Source organism: Lupinus angustifolius, chromosome LG04 (genome assembly GCF_001865875.1).
Source record: "Lupinus angustifolius cultivar Tanjil chromosome LG04, LupAngTanjil_v1.0, whole genome shotgun sequence".
Lineage (NCBI taxonomy): Eukaryota > Viridiplantae > Streptophyta > Magnoliopsida > Fabales > Fabaceae > Lupinus > Lupinus angustifolius.
The window spans coordinates 21,480,043-21,485,270 of NC_032012.1; the positions used below are offsets into that span (position 1 = coordinate 21,480,043).

General features: G+C 31.0%; 1 pseudogene; it reads right to left on the reverse strand.

Annotated features, from left to right (window-relative positions):
• The window catches only part of LOC109346189, an 11,151-nt pseudogene extending 9,035 nt beyond the window's left edge, over positions 1-2,116 (reverse strand).

A 5,228-nucleotide genomic window follows, 5' to 3' on the forward strand; every position in this document is an offset into this window, starting at 1 on the left:
ATTAAGAATATTAAAAATCTTAACAATTTTTGAATATATATTAGTATAACATATGAGAATATAACGAATGAGAATTTTCAAAATATTTAATTACTATCATTATATTATTTAATTAAAAGATAACAATAATAGATATATTCATGGAAAATATATGTATTTTAATTAGGAATATATAAGAATAACAAATCAATTATTAGACTATTTTTATTATTTTGATTAAAATTATCAAAAAAATATCCCGTCAAATCGCAACTTAATGTGTTTTCAAATAGATTACAAAAAATATCACATCCTAATAGCTCATATAATCATTTGGTATAAAAAATAAGAAAATACAACAATAGTAAAATTAATACACAAAGATTTGAAACATTATTAGCATATTTGAAAATACAAATTAATGTAAACAATAACGTGTTGTACATTGAGTTATCCACAACATATGAATTTAATAATACATATGAATTAACTTAATTCCAACAATAAAAATATTAATTCAAATATGTATATTATAAAAATGACAGACTTAATAGAAAAATATGTATAGTAAAATATTACGGTTGTATAGAAAAATATGTCTTCCAAATAATAGAAATGAATCTTCAATTTATGAGTTATTTTCATACAATGATTATTAGCTAAAACATAATCAAATAAATAACATTTAATTATGCTATATTTGAATGCTAAAAATATATTCAAATATTTATACATAATGAACATAATCTAAAATAAAAATAATCATTCAAGAGATATGCTAAAAAATCCTTATGACTTTATATGGTACTTATAAATGTAATCACAAAAAATATGATGCAAAAAGAAGTCTTTATATTTATAATTTTATATAGAGAATATAGAGGTGAGATATTATCCAATACAATTTGAATTTTATTTATTGAGTTATTTTAGAATCAAATATTATCTATAATTATACTTTCCACAAATCAATGCTTATACAAATGCATATATAAATGTTAATATTATACATATACGCTCAATAACCAATGTTAATATTGCAACTATATGAATGCAAAAAATATAATAGTTCGATATATGATTTATTGGCGTTATAAAATACATGTACATTATTTGCGTATTATGCATAAACAAAGAAGCGACCCGTGCAAGTGCACGGGTACACTGCTAGTTAGTTAATGAAACATACAAATTCAAACAAAAATATATGAAAAAGAGTTCACCTTAGATAGCCAATGAAGGCAGTAAGAGGAATGGACAAAATGCAAAGTTTGATTAGGGAAAATCCTTCCATAGAAAGAAGCAGGAACTCCATAGAAATAGCATGGACCAATTTGAGATTCCATTTCATTACTTAGTTTCTCTTTGAAGCTTCTAATGGACTTGAAGATTGTATTGAAATCATTCCCAGGGAGATCATTCATAAGCACGTTGTACTCTAGAGATTTATGGTTCATTTCTCTACATAGCTTCTCCACAATGTTGATAATTTCAGACACTACAATGAAAGCGTTTGGTCCTGAAGCACAACCCAATTCTGCAATTGATAGACACCTCGGAAGCATGTTTTTATAGAGGTTGGTAATGGCTTCCTCTCTTATGTGCTTTGTCAATGAAATCGCCTTTTGCTGTATAACACACTAATCACATAAATAAATAAATAAATAAGATCAAAATTTGTATATTAGAGGAGCTTTGCCCTTAAAAATATGTCCAACAAAACTTTTATCACACTAATGAAGTTAGATTACAAACAATCATTTGACGATAAGTAAATTTTCTATCAAACAGAATGTATTACTCTATGTGTCACTTGTTATAATTAGTTGAAAAAAATATTTAAATTAAAAGTTTAATAATTAAATACTTTTGACTCATCACAAGTGGTAATACATGAAGTGACACACTTTACATTAGACAGGAGAAGACGGGTTCATTCATTTGGGTCTAACATAGTAGAATATTAACAGACAAAGCATGATGCTATATTATTATACCTGAAGTAAGGAGTTGTTTGCATAGCTAGATTTTCCAATACCTCCATTCATGTGAAGTATATTTGTTACATCCATTCTTATTCTTTTGTTTCTTTCACACTTTCTCAGTCTATTGTTATTTGTGCTTCTATTTCTCAGTCTATATATAGAAATATGGGTGAAGGCCATAAGCGTTTTTTATAAAATAATTACGGATTTGAATTTTTTTTATTTTTTTATCGGCCAAGGGAATTACTTTTATTTTTATGTGTGTGTGGCTATTATGTTTGTAGGCCCCATGTTTGGCTGATGAGACATTTGCATGAACCCACAAACAGTATTCACAATTAATTTCCAGGTGGTTGAGGACACCATGTAGGGGTGGATTATAATTGTTGAGAAAAAAATGGATGAGTTGATAATATATGAGTTTTATTTTTATACATTGTCATTGTATCAGTTATTATTGATATTTAATTATCATTGACTCATGAAAAAGTAACTTAAATTCATAATAGATAATGTATCGACTGTATATAAGTCTTTACACAATGCATAATTATTGGAAGTCATAAGGTGATGTAACGATTAAGGTGAATGAGTTTAAACAATGTATTGAACAAAGTTTTTGGTTCGCATCTCACCCATAAAAAAAAAAGTTATGGGCCTTCTTAATTGGTGGTGGCTTAACCACCTCCTTCACTCCCTCCTTCTTGTTTTTCCGACATTTAGAAGCCAAATGTCCTATGGATTGACAACTTAGGCAGAACTCAGGGAGACTCTCATAATCTATTGTAACAAAGAAGGCAAAGCCTTCCCTTTCCACAAGAATCTAATTAGGCAAGGATCCTTTTAGATCAATATCAACTAATACTCTAGCAAAATGGCCAATCGACCTGGTTGAGTTTGCATCATCCAATGAAACCGGAGTACCAATCCCCCCTGCAATGGAAAAGATGATTCTAGCACACCAATATTCTTGTGGCAAGCCTGATATTTTAATCCAGCACTGAGAGTGAGTGAGCTTTTGCAAGTTGGGATTGAAATCTGGAGTCCACAGGGATAATCTCAAAAACCCTGGCTTTAAACTCCAAGAGCCCACTGCACAAACATTTCTCATGTCTTCCACAGATGCAAAGGAGAAGTCATAGAAACCCCTTCCCCAAGAAATCATGTTCCATTTACCTATCATTGTCCAGAGAGAAGCCAACTTCACTTTAAGCTCATTAAATTTCAGAGGGGTATCACCCTTGGAGAAGATGAGACGACCATGAAGATGAGTCTTACACCTCTACAAACCCGCTTGGTAGTCCTCCTCAGGAATTTTAACCGTAATCGCGTCCCCTTTGATGCATGGTTGGGGGAGTTGTGAAATTGAAATATCACATGAGCTCCTAAGAGCTTGAGCAAAGGACATTTTATTAAAAGAATCCTTGACTTTTGGAGAAGGGGGTCTTGAAGCGGCTTGAGCTGGAACAGAATCTTCTAAATAAGAGAGGAAGTTCCATAGGATGAGGGGTTTAACCGTTGAAGTCATGATTGGAGCTCCAAGAAGATGGAAAATCTAAACCCTAGCAGAGGTTTTTAGACACATGTTATTCCTTTCTTACTGTTAATCCTACCGCCCTCATATGCATTTGTGTTCATATCGTTTGTAAAGATCTTATTAGTGTAACCATCTTTTGTCTCCCCATATCTTGTCTATCATTGCCTTGTCCAGTATATGTAACTCTGATTAATTCAATGACACACTAAATTAACCTTTAACTCGCTTGAACTAAGTCGCATTGTATAACAACATTTGAAGATAGATCATACAAGTGTTTTAGGATTTTCGGCATGGTCGACCCAAAACTAGTAAATGATTTCACTTAATCTTCATATTTCTTCATGAATTGATTAACGTTCAACCACTTTTGATCAATACTTTCCATACCAAAGATACATTGATCAACAAAGAAATCTGTGACTGGATGCATAATAGAACAAGAATAATAGTAGCTAACTTCTAAGCTAATTAGAAATGTATGAGGCAGACTACCTAAAAACTAATTGACAAAAAGTTAATGTAAGCATAAAATTATGATCTATAGTATAACCTAACTCAATAGTATTATACCCTAACTCATATATTTTCAACTGATTTGACAATGCCAACAAAATTGCAACAACGAGAGATAAAAAAAGTAAAAACACACGGATTCTACAAAAGGGAAAGCCTAACAAAAAGGGAGAAACACAAGGATGGAAAATTCACTTTCGATATCTTCTAAGTGTTTTTTAAACTTTTTGTAATATGATTGTTGTGGGGTGGTAAAGACGATAATGAATGAGTATCGTGAGAAATTGAGTTGAATGAAATTTGTGGGAAAATGAGTTTAATGAAGGCAAGTCTATTGGGAAGATGAGTGTTATGGGAAGATGATGTCATCAGAAGATGAGTATCGTAACAATGTGAGTCTTGTGGGAATGTGAGTGTCGTGTGAAGTTTTTTGAGTCATAGGAAGGTTTTATGAGTTTTAGCGTATTGAACAAATAAGTATGTGATGTTTTGTGTTCAAATATTTGAAAATTAGATATTCAACAGTTCTGACTAAAACAAGCAATGTTGAATGTGAGACTATTAATAGTACTCAGTGAAGCAAACATTACTAAATGTGTGAGAATTAATAGAACTTTCTTCACTAAGTGTTGTTGAATGCTTGAGTCATAGAATCAACAACACTCAGTGAAGCATACACTGGTTGATTATATATGTGCCTATCAAATATAACAACAGTTTTCACTGAGCGATGTTGGTTTTTATCTGCCTATCATTTAATTGTGTTCTACACAGGTATGTCGTTGAATGTGCATTGTTAGATGTGAATTATAGCGTGATAGTATTTCCCTTCTTGATGCCAAATATATAAAACAATAATATAAATCCTTTTTACAGAGAGATGGTAGATAAAGTGGGATAAAATAGGTTGTTCCTAAATTATTCAAATATTGGTAGATCAATTCAAGAATCCTCATCCTCCACCTCATCCTATCCTCATCGCCATTCACGTCCTCATCCTATCCTCATCCTCATCCTCCTCCTCATCCTCCTCCTCATCCTATCCTCATTTGTTTAGATATTTGTGTCTATTAATTTAAAAATGATATATTTAATTCTCTAATAAAAGTGATCCTTGCTTTTGTACTACAATGCGGATAGTTATATTCCAAATTGTTTATCTATATTTTCAATTAAAAAACTGAGCTTTTATTTTTAAAAATTTATAATAC